General features: G+C 40.2%; 1 protein-coding gene across 1 annotated transcript in view; it reads left to right on the top strand.

The window, feature by feature from the left end:
• LOC136965159 (zinc finger protein 37-like) overlaps window positions 1-13402 on the top strand; it is a 135509-nt gene that overhangs the window by 108698 nt on the left and 13409 nt on the right. The gene's annotated exons all lie outside the window — the stretch shown is intronic.

Below are 13402 nucleotides of genomic sequence, written 5' to 3'. Positions count from 1 at the left end.
TTAATTTATTGGGTGTGCTCAAGCCTTCGGCGAGAGCACAACCTTTGTTCTCTCACATATATATTATTATTATTATTATTTTTTTTTATTTCTTTTTGCCCCCCTAAAACTCAGTAAATACTTGGCCTACATAGACAACGTAGGTGTCAAAAGTTTCGTCTTGGTAGCGATTGAGTTGCTTCTATTGGAATTTACGTTCCGTTGCATGGTTTAAGCTTAAATTAAGTTTTTGTGGCGAAAAGTGAAGCTAACGGTGGCTAATTTGCTAGCCACAGTCACTGACGTTACTAACGTCACTGCGTCACTAACGTCACGAAAACACGCGTGACTACCTTTGCCAGAACATTCGTTTAGCATCTGTTAACTTGGGGGATAGCTAGGCTAACTATAGCTTTACTGCAAGGCAGCTGCAGAAACGCCACAAGAAAAGAGGCCAGGGTGATAACTATTTACTCATTTTACTTTGTGATATGACACACAATTGTGATGTGTAATGTACAATATAAGCTGATATTATTAAGGAAGTACATCTACTTTCGGAAACAGTAGTCTACTATTTCACTGAAGTATTAGCATCATGACATTAGCCTGTGTTTCCCGGGCAACACATACTACAGTGGTCTATGATGTAGCGTTATCTGTTTTCAATCGTTAAAATAAACATTCCTCACATATACATTTTCGTTGTAGGATTTATTCTGACATTAGAAAACGATTTGTTGGTGAAATTACCATTACCTGTGGTTTCAAACCAGTGTAGCTCACTGCAACGCTGTAGCTTACGCGAGACACACTACAAAAACATCTAGCTACAGTACACAGCTGTTTAGGAAGTCAAACGGCGACAGAAAAGGTTCGGCACTCCCCTTACTTAAATCAAAAGTCTATCTAACTACTAACCTGAACTTCATTGCCACAGCCTAAACGTTGTCAATCTGTTCATGAAAATAATTAATTTCAGCCTAAACCGTACAACGGAACGTTAAATCCAATTCAACCAACGCAATCGCTACCAAGACGAACACAGCAGTAGTCTAGTACTGTACCGTAGTAGTACAATTTACCGGGGCAGCTTCTCAACACAGGGCTATATCGCATTTTGCGTTGTTACTGACAATGATCGCTACCAGTGAGCTTTTTATGAATGAGCAATTTTCCACTAAATAAATGTCAAGCTTATTTACGTTTTGGGGGGCATATTTTCAGTTAGCAGATGGTACCGTTTGAATTGCGATTCCATCTTCTACTGCCGGGTAACGTCGTAGAATAATCTTCAAAGGGGTTGTTTATTCATGAATGAATGCAATATGAGTAGGCTAAATGCCTGAAAATATCATGAGAAGAGAAAAACTTAAAATGACGTTTAAATCATAGAGATTAGGTCAATTTTTACACCGGTCTGCAATAATGTCACGAAAACACGCGTGACTACCTTTGGCAGAACATTCGTTTCGCATCTGTTAACTTGGGGGATAGCTAGGCTAACTATAGCTTTACTGCAAGGCAGCTGCAGAAACGCTACAAACAAAGAGGCCAGGGTGATAAATATTTACTCATTTTACTTTGTGATATGACACACAATTGTGATGTGTAATGTACAATATAAGCTGATATTATTAAGGAAGTACATCTACTTTCGGAAACAGTAGTTTACTATCTCACTGACATATTAGCATCATGACATTAGCCTGTGTTGCCCGGGCAACACATACTACAGTGGTCTATGATGTATCTGTTTTCAATCGTTAAAATAAACATTCCTCACATATACATTTTCGTTGTAGGATTTATTCTGACATTAGTAAACGATTTGTTGGTGAAATTACCATTACCTGTGGTTTCAAACCAGTGTAGCTCACTGCAACGCTGTAGCCTACTGTACCCGAGACACTAGTGTTAGGGAGGACAAACCCGTTTGAGCGTTTTTCCTGAAATACGTTTTAATAGTTATTCCTGGGGAAATTATGGAATTAAATTACATATTAACTATACTGAAATACGTGTGCACAATAATATCAACAATATTTGCTCAATTTAGACGTTTTTAAAGGTTTTTAATTTTACCTCGAAGCTACTTCCGTTAATCAGCTGTTTGTGAAAAAGAGGCTAGTTTTACGACAGTGACTTTGGATGTAGCCTACTTTAACATGCTAGCTGATTAGCCAGTACGAGTGAGATATGTAAACAGCTACGTTAACAAACATCTTGTTTGTAAAATATGTAGTCTTAAATACGATGGGAACACATCACATAAACAACTCTAAAACGTCCGACACGCCAAATGTTGTCATTTTTTGACAAGCGTCCCTGAAGCTCAAATTCCGAGTCAGAGTTCCATGAAGCTTTTCATTGCAGTGAATGGGGCGGAGAAGCGTTTCTTCTCTTATCTGTACTCTTGTATTGTCCAGTCGATTTATAATAACATGTTATCAAAAGTGGACCTCTAAATTACTTTTTGTTGTCTTTATTCAAATGAATGTAATTTTAATTAAGTTATTCCATTGAAACATAATACATGTAATATAATAATGACACGACTTAAATTTGTTCAAGAACAACAATGTTTAATATGCATATTTAATAGGAAACCTAACTCATTTTCCAGAGGGAATCAAAAAACCAGTTAACCCATTTTAGCCAATATGGGATACTGGAAAATTATTCCCCGACCCCTAGCAAAAAGGCGATCGAGCAAGCTCCTGGAAAATGTGTAGCTAATTGAAGGCACGTTCATCTGAAAAAGAGAGAGAAAAAAGTGCACATTTGTAACATACTTATTGACAATAAGTTACTTATAAACATATTTATGAAAACTTCATTTTACTATACAACCTCACTGCAAACGGAATGTGCTGCTACTGTTTCATTTTCTCTTCATACCTGAAATTAGAAATACATAAATTATTAAATATCAATATCAAACCTGATCAACAGCCTTACTAGAGTAAAACTGCCAATATTTAGCTATATAAACATCCTATAAGAGATAAGAATATATGCAGAGGGAACTATTTACATCAGAAATCTTACATGAAAGAAAAAGATTATATTAGATACACAATAGTTACAAATAATTATACAGCTAACTTCAACCTAAAAGAAAAGATTAATATTAGAAGATACACAATAACTACAAATTATAGCCAATGCCCTACTCTATACTGTTGGCTTTTAAAGCCCGCTCAACAGTCTAACTGCCAATGCCCTACTCTATACTGTTGGCTTTTAAATCCCGCTCAACAGTCTGCCAATGCCCTACTCTATACTGTTGGCTTTTAAATCCCGCTCAACAGTCTGCCAATGCCCTACTCTATACTGCTGGCTTTTAAATCCCGCTCAACAGTCTGCCAATGCCCTACTCTATACTGTTGGCTTTTAAATCCCGCTCAACAGCCTTGCTTTACAACCTATGTAAATCTGACTTCATGATTTAAATAATCATCTAAAAGAGGACATTCGTAAACCCCCTCCTCTTCGTCCTCACCCTCGTACTCTACAACAAGTAAACTACCTGTGCTACAGCCCACTACTCTACCTGGATACCAGCACTCCAACCCATCATCACTATCTATGTACATGTGCTTTATTTTCCTGCCTATCATGTCTGCAGCACTGACAGACAACAACTCCACATACCCCTCCTGAAAATCGGACCATAAATCAAACCACCACAGTCTCTTTTCCCCATCATATCTTACATGGGAAATGGTCTTACCATTTACCTCCTTTTCCCCTATAACTGTGGCTCTGTACCAGACTTTAGTCCCATCTTCATCAAACCCATGTCTGATGATTTTACCAAGGAGCTGGTCTGCCGACTGCACATCAGGTACTATGACCTTTGAGAGCCCCCCCTCTTCCTACCTGAATCCCGAACAAGTGCCTGCTGCTTCTCAGCAAGGCGTATAAATTCAGCCTTTGCCTCTGCAAAAACATGTGCTGATGCACACCCATACTGCCTATCCTCAGTGTCCTCCAACTCTAGAGGTGCCTGAACTACACTCCTAAGATTCCTAGTGAGAGTCTCTAAAGGCAATCTTCTCCTGTCCTTACTTAGATTGAAGACACCATTCTCATTTTTCATCCCTAGTACCACCCGTCTAAACCTCAACTGTGCTGATACAGCTAACAGTTTGGATCTCTCACCTAAACTCTCTAGTTGCTCATCTATTTCATCTAAAGTTGTCCACAAGCCCCCATACTTACCGATCTCCAATGTCAGCTTTTGCTTTGTGGCAACATCCCTAACTTCCCTCTCTCTCTCTTTGACCCTAGACGCCTGCAAAATTCTAAGTCTCTCATCCCTAATGGCTTGAGCACGCTCACAGAAAACGGCTCTCTGTTCTTGCACTGATGCTCTAGCTACAGACAACACCTGTGCCTTCCTGTCTCTATCTAACCCTGACAGCCATTCCCAAGACCGATTCTGCTTGAAAAGCATCATGCCCTCTAGTGTGTTGACCTTTGCCCTAGCTTTCTCTCGAAGAAGCCTATCAAAAAAACCAAAGTCGCGCTCACAACTGACATTGGTTTTAGGTGCTGAGGCAAGTTGGGCAACCAATTCCTCAGACACATCTGCATAGCGTCCATGCACTAAGTGGTCCGCTAGCATGCTGCTACACACCTTAACCAGGCTGGCTAAAACTATCTCGACAGCCTGCACTGTCAAACCATCAAAATCTATGTCAGTCTTTCTAGTCAAACACTTTAAAACAGGACTATCACACTAGTAGTGTGAGTAGCTAACAACAACTCCTCAGCTGTTTAAGTCAAACGGCAACAGAACATGTTCGGCACTCCCCTTACTCAAAAGTCTTTCAGTAGGGAAACTATCTGACTACTAACCTGAACTTCATTGCCACAGCCTAAACTTTGTCAATCTGTTCATGAAAATAATTAATTTCAGCCTAAACCGTACAACGGAACGTTTAATCGAATTCAACCAACGCAATCGCTATCAAGACGAACACAGCAGTAGTCTAGTACTGTACTGTAGTAGTAGAATTTACCGGGGCAGCTTCTCCACACAGGGCTATATCGCATTTTGAGTTGTTACTGACAATGATCGCTACCAGTGAGCTTTTTATGAATGAGCTATTTTCCACTAAATAAATGTCAAGCTTATTTACGTTTTTGGGGGCATATTTTCAGTTAGCAGATGGTACTGTTTGAATCGCGATTCTATCTTCTGCCGGTAAAGTCGTAGAATAATCTTCAAAGGGGGTTCTTTATTAATGAATGAATGCAATATGAGTAGGCTAAATGCCTGAAAATATCACGAGAAGGGACAACTTAAAAGGACGTTTAAGTCATAGAGATTAGGTCCATTTGTACACCGGTCTGCCAAATGTATTCGTTTTGATTCAGCCTGTCAGCTGCCTCTTGCAGGGGAAATGAGAAGACATCATATTTCATTCTACACTTCACTCATATTTTGAGTTGTAAATGAGCAGCAAAAAAAAGATGCTTTTAAATCTATGTAATCTTTATAAATAATAAGTAGGCCCGATGCATTTTTATATAAAATAGACAGACCCCTGTGCAACCGACGCAAGCAAGCACACCCTACAATTTCCCCAGAAATTGTATCCTCTCTAGTTTACTTTCCTCTACTACTCTAGTTAGCTCTTATTAACGCCTATGTTTTCTGGTGGACGCTCCGTTCGTTTCCATGGTTTCTCGCGTTGGTTTCACTTCAAACTGCGCGCAGCCAATGGGCGTATAAAACGTTATCACGTAGCATTACGGCACAGTGTTCATGGGAAACGTAGGAAGTACTGCCAGGGGATAAATGACCGAGACCATGTCGAGAACAGAGCCTTATGTATCATTCATGTAATGCCTCATCACCGTCCAAACTGGCTAGTGAGTTTTTATTAACACCCGCCAAAATGAATTTTAACCCGCATTTGGCGGGTGTTAATTTAGAACCCTGGTTCTCGACTATGTAAACATTCTTCTGAGACACTTGATAAATGGCTATAGTCTACCTGTTAGTGGAGAAGTAAGGTAATTGGGGCGAAGTTGATTGACAGTAAATCTTTCTATTGCAACATATTTGGTATGGTATACCTCACCTCGTATTGTAATAGACTTGTAGGAAACCCCTTGTCAACAAACCCCAGCAACTTTACTAGGCCAATTCTTAATTCAGCGGTATCTGAATAGTAGCAAAATTCACTTCAAAAACACTTCAAAGGATACATCAGTATCAATGTTTGTCTATTTGTCTCTTTGTGTATTTTACACAGATAGTGCTACGTCATTCAGAACCTGTCGTCATGACCTCCAATCAGTGTTCGTGCAAAGCTGGCACAGCAGTGTGTAATGACACTGCTGCACTGCTCTTTCAGACAGCTCATTACTCAGAGCTCAATGTCCAGGTTGTCCGCCCTGTTCATGCCTGCACAGAAACAATAGCACAAGCCCAGAACTACAGTAAGGGTTGAGGCAAATGTACTGTATATGTATGTAAGAGTTAGGCTATATATGCAGCAATAAACATTGTAAATTGCTAAAAGAAAGTATTGTGATCTAAGGTCAGAAGCATTTTGAGGTGCAGCGTAATATAGTGGAGACTCGGTTTATTTTCCGAGCGGTAAATGGGACTGCACCCGACTACATCAAGTCTCTCCTCCAGCCTTACACCCCCACCCGCCAACTACGGTCTTCTTCTGACAACCGTCTGGTGGTCCCACCGCTCAAGAGTGCCCGGTCCCAACACAAGCTCTTCTCCTGTCTGGCCCCCCAATGGTGGAATCAATTCCCCACCTCCATCAGAGACACTGACTGTCTCCCCACGTTCAAGAAAAGGCTCAAGACGCACTTGTTCCGGTACTTAGGAACGATTGGCTGGACCTGATGTTAGTTTCCTCCAGGATCACAATGACTCTAATTGAGAGACTTGTTGCTCTTGTTGGTTAGTTGTAACTGACTAAAAGTTATTTTACTCGCTGTGAATTATATTATTGTTGCTTGCTTTTTATACAGGTACACTCTTGCACTTCTGAAGTTCATGTTGTTTAATTGTAACTTGTCTAAACATGCTCTTATGGTTCTTCTCTTTGGGACTTATTTGGTTTTTCACAATGTATGCTTCATGTTTTGGCTATCCGCAATGTTTGGGGCTATCTCGTTCTTATGATCAGTGACCTATGCACTTTTGTAAAGCTCTGTCTTGGAAGTCGCTTTGGATAAAAGCGTCTGCTAAATGCATAAATGTAACTATCCCTCCAACGTCAACAGCTGCAAAGTTCCATAGTCTTTGGGTCTTTTACCAAATGATGGAGTAGAAAGGGGGAAGTGAACGTATGGACCAAAAGACTGGGGGTGGCATGTTTTGGATGGGAGATTTATGCCAATAATGACCATCAGGTCATTGGCAGAAGGATGATTGGATGAAGATTGGGCCGATGTATTTGTCATATGAATGGTGTTTCTGCCTATTCAAATTAGAGTATATTCAATAAGTGTGGAACTCGTGCATATTCAAATTAATTTCAAAAGAAAGTTGTAATACAAAAAAAGTTATGTATACTTTTACTATGTTAAGTTTTATTGTGGTAGGAGTAAAGGAAAAAATTAAGCCTATTTGGGTGTATTTTGGGCATATTCGATTAGTGTATAGCTCATTTGCATATTAACATTCATTTTTAAAGAACTTGTAGTACAAAAAAATTTACTTGTCAAGGGTAGTTTCAGTGTGTAAAGTTTCATTTTGATAGGAGTAATGGAAAAATAGCCCCATTAGGGTGTAATGTTGCCTGGCCTTATTGGCACACATGATCTAAGCTGCAAAAAAAAAAAATTACATTGTCTGTCGTAAAACGCTACTTTGCCTGGACTAATAGTAACAAAGTTACATACTAGCTAGTTATAACAGTTACACAGAAAGAGACACAATATGACAACGAAGTCCAAGTGGACTCAAAGAACACAGTGTTCGGCAATCAACTGCAACAACTACCAATGTGATGCCTTTCATCGCTTTCCCAAAGACCCTGACAGGTAAATTTGGTCGGTAGCGTAATCTTATGCACCTGCTAACTTTAACGTTTTTTTTGTCTAGTAGTAGGCTAGTAAACTTAATTCCTTCTAGGAACTGCAGGTCCTAGCCATAGAAACCAGAATACTGATTTATATGGATATGACAGTAAATTAAAATGAGCTTCAAAAAATTAATTTGCTGAATTCATATATATTTATTACATTATAACTTATGTACTGTAGGCTAACATTGTAATGTGTAGAGCTAGCGTTAGGTTACCTCCTGGGAAATGGTCTAACTTTAGGCTATTATAACATTATATAAACTCATCACTTTATTCTTACCTGTCACACTTAGCCTAATGTAGAGGGTAATATAATTTATAAAATGCTTGAACTTCTCTGTCAATATAAGTTCTTTGCATCACCTAGCGCTGCAGATGTGTACGGAAGTGAGAAGCGGAAACGATTACATCTGTTTTCCGGTTCGAACGCTGGGCGCTCCGCATAACCCCTATTGTCAGGCTTAGACCGTGTTCTTGCTTAACCAGACGTTCCTGTAACACTGACCCAACGGGAAAACAATGATTTACCACGGACATTCTCATTTTCTTATTCTCAACAGTTTAATATGTAGGCTACATTGATAGAAAATCAACTTAAATAGCCTACATAGGCTACAACATTTAGCCTAATGCATTAAACAATGATGAACAATGCTTTGATACGCTACACACTAGGGGTGGAACGGTACACTGAAGTCACGGTTCGGTTCATACCGCGGTTCAGACATCACGGTTCTGTACGAGTTCGGTACAATGGAGGGAAAAGCAAAACAAACCAGGTTCCTCTATGAGTGAATACGGTGCATTGAAGATGACTGATTCCGTTTGCGTCAGTAATTTATTTGGCCCTATTTGTATGTGTATCTAATGGCTGGTTAAGCACTGTAGGGAGAAGTTGAAAAACATATTTTGTCTCGTTCCAGTGATTGGCACACCTGGTTGATGGCGTCGGATATTTTTAGTCATTTAGCACACGCCAGATGAGTTATATGCGTTAGCATGTTAGATGTATTTCCAGTCATATACCCCACAACCAGTGACGTGCGGGGATGTCAGTAAGAGGCTAGGCACTTAAATGGGAAAATGTGTCCAAACCTTTGACTGGTACTGTACATGTTGAAGAATACAGGATCGAAGTGCGCAAGTGAGTTTTTCGCTTGTCGTCCGCAGTGAACGGACAGTAAAAGCACTGCTTATTCTACAATATTTTTTGTATTTGATTATGCGTAACTGCTACATTCATCATCGTAATGTCTAAACGATTGGAATAAAACGCACATTGCATATATAAATCACAAGAATAAACAGTAAAAATACAAATACAAGCTTATTAAATAAAATGATTTAATGAAAATGTTTACGTTTGAATTTTGGCAGGGTAGGTGTCAGGAATATTAATCTATCAAGCATTGCACAGTCAAGTCGGGGAACAAGTTTAAGAAAGCTTTATTGCTTGCGGCCGGCCCACAAGGAGACAAAAACATCACACCCCATTGTGCTACAAAGTTTGTCTGCTAGCATGTTCTGTCTGCATACAGTCATTGGTTAAGACAAAGGCATGCAAATGTCCCAAGGCTCTTCTTCAATGGCTCCCTTGCATAGACCTGGCGCGCCACATGTGTGCGTGCTTACGTGTGTGCGTGTTTACGACATCAACCCTGATTGAAACACAACAACAGGATCTCCGGTCCTGGGGTCGTAAACTCCTTCACATAGGTGTCAACAAATGGTCACCAGACCTTGCGTCTCCACCTATAGCCCTTGTCACAAAGTATCTCCTTAAAACAACCACACCAACCCCCTTCTTCTAAGTCCTCAGCCCCAAGATAAGGGTCTTGTATGTTTACCCAGAGTTCAGATTTGGGGATAGGCCTCTCTTTGCACCCAAGGAATACTGAACACAGAATCATTCTTATACAGGATAAATGTGTTACATCTTCAATTTTTACAACAGTAGGCAGTGCCTACCTTGCCTACCCAGACTGCACGTCACTGCCCACAACTGCTGAACCACGCCGACACATAGTGCTTGTCTTATCCACCACTCTATCGCCTGTACTACTGTAACTGAATGGGAAACCAAAGTTTTCCCAAACTTGCAATCTTAAAACGGCCGGCGGGTCCGCTATCTCTCGTGGGTCGCCACCAATCGCCATACTCGTCCTTAGTGCTGCTAGCTAGCTGCACTGTGCTACCTCTGACTCACGGCGGCGCCAATCAGAGCTTCAGAGCTACAGATTAGATTTCCCGAAAGAACACGAGTATCTAACAGTAGTTCTGCATTACATTAATTAATTTGCACGCAAGTTTTATTTATTTTTATACCGTGTATTCTCCGTGTAATTTCATGCACCGAACCGTGACACCCGTACCGTACGGTTCGGTACGAATACATGTACCGTTAAATGTATGGCTATGGTAGTTTGTGATTTCAAATGTTTATAGGCATCAGGCATAGGCCTATATCTTAATCTAAATGATCAGAGTATAATCATCATAGCTATTGTTAATAGTAGCCTACAATTGCTAAACAAACCTAAATCCATACCCTCCATTTCCCTGACACAAAACCATGTTAAAAACTTAGGCTATGGATAATGTATTGATTAATAGTAGGCTATTTATTTTAAACAATGTCAAAAAAAAGTCAATTTAGATGTGTTTAGAGGGTGTCTGTTTTTTAATCAACGAAGCAAAGGTCTAAAAAGGTCCTCGACCTACGTAGCCTATCGTTCACGTCAATCATGGCGTGTCATTTTATTTTGATGAAGCGGTGGATGAGGGAGCTGTCATTGTACATGATTTAAAGGGAACGTTCTTTCTGGAAGAAGTCACGTGGCCGTGTGCATTGCTTTTGCCGTGGTGGATTGTATGATCCATGTTTTACCTGTCGGGCGGCTTAAGAATAGGGTGCACGCGCAATTAGCTTGACTACTTAAATCTGACTTGAATTAGTAAGAGTGCGTGAGCTGAAATTGGCCTTTATGGAACCGCTTTAGCCCCGCTTGACTAATTAATCTAATGCAAGTCAGGTTTGGGACTTTAAGTCCAACTTTTTTGAGCAGCCTTTATGGAACAGGCCTCTGGGGGGTGTTCCATCAACGTTGATTACGGAAAAGCGAGACTTATTTCGCCAAGTCTCGCTTACTTCAGCGAGAGTTCCGTTCCATTAAGGTGGCTTGTTGTAGTTATACCTACATGACCAAGGTAACTTATACTTCGGAACTAGCCTGCTCCGTGTCAGGCTAAAAGTCGAGTTAAACAGACGGGCTCTAGCTAAACTAAGATGTGTTGCAAATAACAGGCAGAAACTGAACCTCAAAAGACAGTTCCGTCGAGTAAATTCCTAGCCTGGCTCTGCCCTCCTATGTACTTCTGCTCAATTTTGATTTTGCTTCTGTACTGCGTCTGGGCTTGAGGTACGTAAGTCAGATGTCTCCGGTTAACTTTCTACCTGGCATTCAGCGAACAGAGGGAGTGGCTGAGAACGATGACGTTGATGTTGTGCACTAGTTTGTGTTGTAGTTCCGTAATGGCAGCGGAGAAAGATGCGAGCGAAGCCATTCAGTCCGTTGTGGCAACGCTGCCGAATATCCAGAAGTTAAAGCCGGAGGAAGAACAATCTTTGATCCCCACGGGGTTCGTCTGATTTTACAGCTAGCTCCGTTAGTCGTGAAGGAGTTGGCTAAGGCGAACGCTAGCGATTGGTTATGGCAGATCCAGAGTGGCTCTGGGCAGATCCAATAGTTTTAAACCTCAACAGAGTACCACCTTCAAGGAAATTAACGCTTGTCAATGGAGTGAGCCCAGACTCTCTGTACAAATGAATTTACTAGCCTGGTTAGGACCAGGCTAGTAAATTCCTGCACGCAAAGCACTTTGTTCGGAAACATAAGTGCAGACTTTTTGAAGTGCAGACAGAATTAATTTACGTGTTTATCATCTCCAAAGAATGTATTAATTTAAATAAACAAGTTAAAGAAATAATGTCACTTTAACTGTTTTCAAATGCCATTGGTTAATTGCAGAGGTGTCTTACTTAAGTAGAAATTTTGGGTATCTATACTTTACTGAAGTAATTATTTTTCAGCCGACTTTCTACTTCTACTCCTTACATTTTCACGCAGTTATCTGTACTGTCTACTCCTTACATTTTTTAAATAGCCTCGTTACTCCAATTTCAGTTCGGCTTGTTTTCATTCCGGCTTGTCATCGTTCAAAAAAAACTATCCAGAAAAAACACGCCATCCGGATAGAGTGAATTTGATTGTGGTTGGATGAGAAGTATAAACATATAACATTCCGACACCCTATTGGTTTACGTGATCCATCACCTGCACATGACACAAAATCACGTCAAACTCCAGCAAGGAAATAGCAGACGTATGTAGCCTACGAAGATGTCCGTGGTGGAGACTCAAGAGAACTCGAGCAAAATGTCCGAACCAAGCACCAGCGAGGAGGTTGGTAGCTAGGAAGATTAACCAACCCTTCTACATCCCTGGCCGTACCTGGAAGAATTGTTCAACATGTTTGGATGCAAAAACAACTCCTTTCGAATGCGATGCAAGCTCTGCGCACCCAAGTAGGCTACCACGAGCTAATGGCTTTTCACAAACTCAAAATTTGAATAAAGGCTATTGATAACATGCCTCTGAAGTTTGACTTTTTGCAGCATTACAATACTTATAGGCAACTAGTCATCATATCTTGCGCTCCATGAAACACATGTTAATGCTTAGTAGTAGGCTACACATTTATGGTTCTTTAATGTATTTGCATTGTACTAAAATGCATTCATTTTCAATGGGCATAAACAGGTGCAGCCCACATTTTTCAATATTAACATTTCAATATAACAAGTCATTATGGCCTTTGGAAAAATGTTTTTTTTGGGGGGAGGTGGGATCGTGCATTATAGACCCCTGTGCCTAAGCTTTTGTCCTTAATGGCATTTTTTCCCCTTACTACTTTTACTTTTATACTTTAAGAAGTTTTGAAACCAGTACTTTTATACTTTTACTTGAGTAAAAAGCTTGAATTGATACTTCAACTTCTACAGAAGTATTTTTAAACCGTAGTATCTATACTTCTACTTGAGTAATGGATGTGAATACTTTTGACACCTCTGGTTAATTGACATAAAATAAGGCCTTAGATACTAAGCAGAGCGTCTAGACAAGTTACAATCAATTATGGCTTATCTGTTTTTTGACAACTCTGTGGATGAAGGTGCTCAGATTATACAAAGAGCGTTTATCCCACCAGCCCCAAGGGTCTTCAGAGACAGAAGTAATGCTTCCCTGACCAGTATATTTAGAAGAGGTATAGGTTCAGCAGGCCCAGCATAG

The sequence above is a fragment of the Osmerus mordax genome, chromosome 21 (genome assembly GCF_038355195.1).
Source record: "Osmerus mordax isolate fOsmMor3 chromosome 21, fOsmMor3.pri, whole genome shotgun sequence".
NCBI lineage: Eukaryota > Metazoa > Chordata > Actinopteri > Osmeriformes > Osmeridae > Osmerus > Osmerus mordax.
The sequence above is the reverse complement of the archived record's forward strand: the minus strand, read 5'-3'. Positions and strand labels throughout refer to the sequence as shown.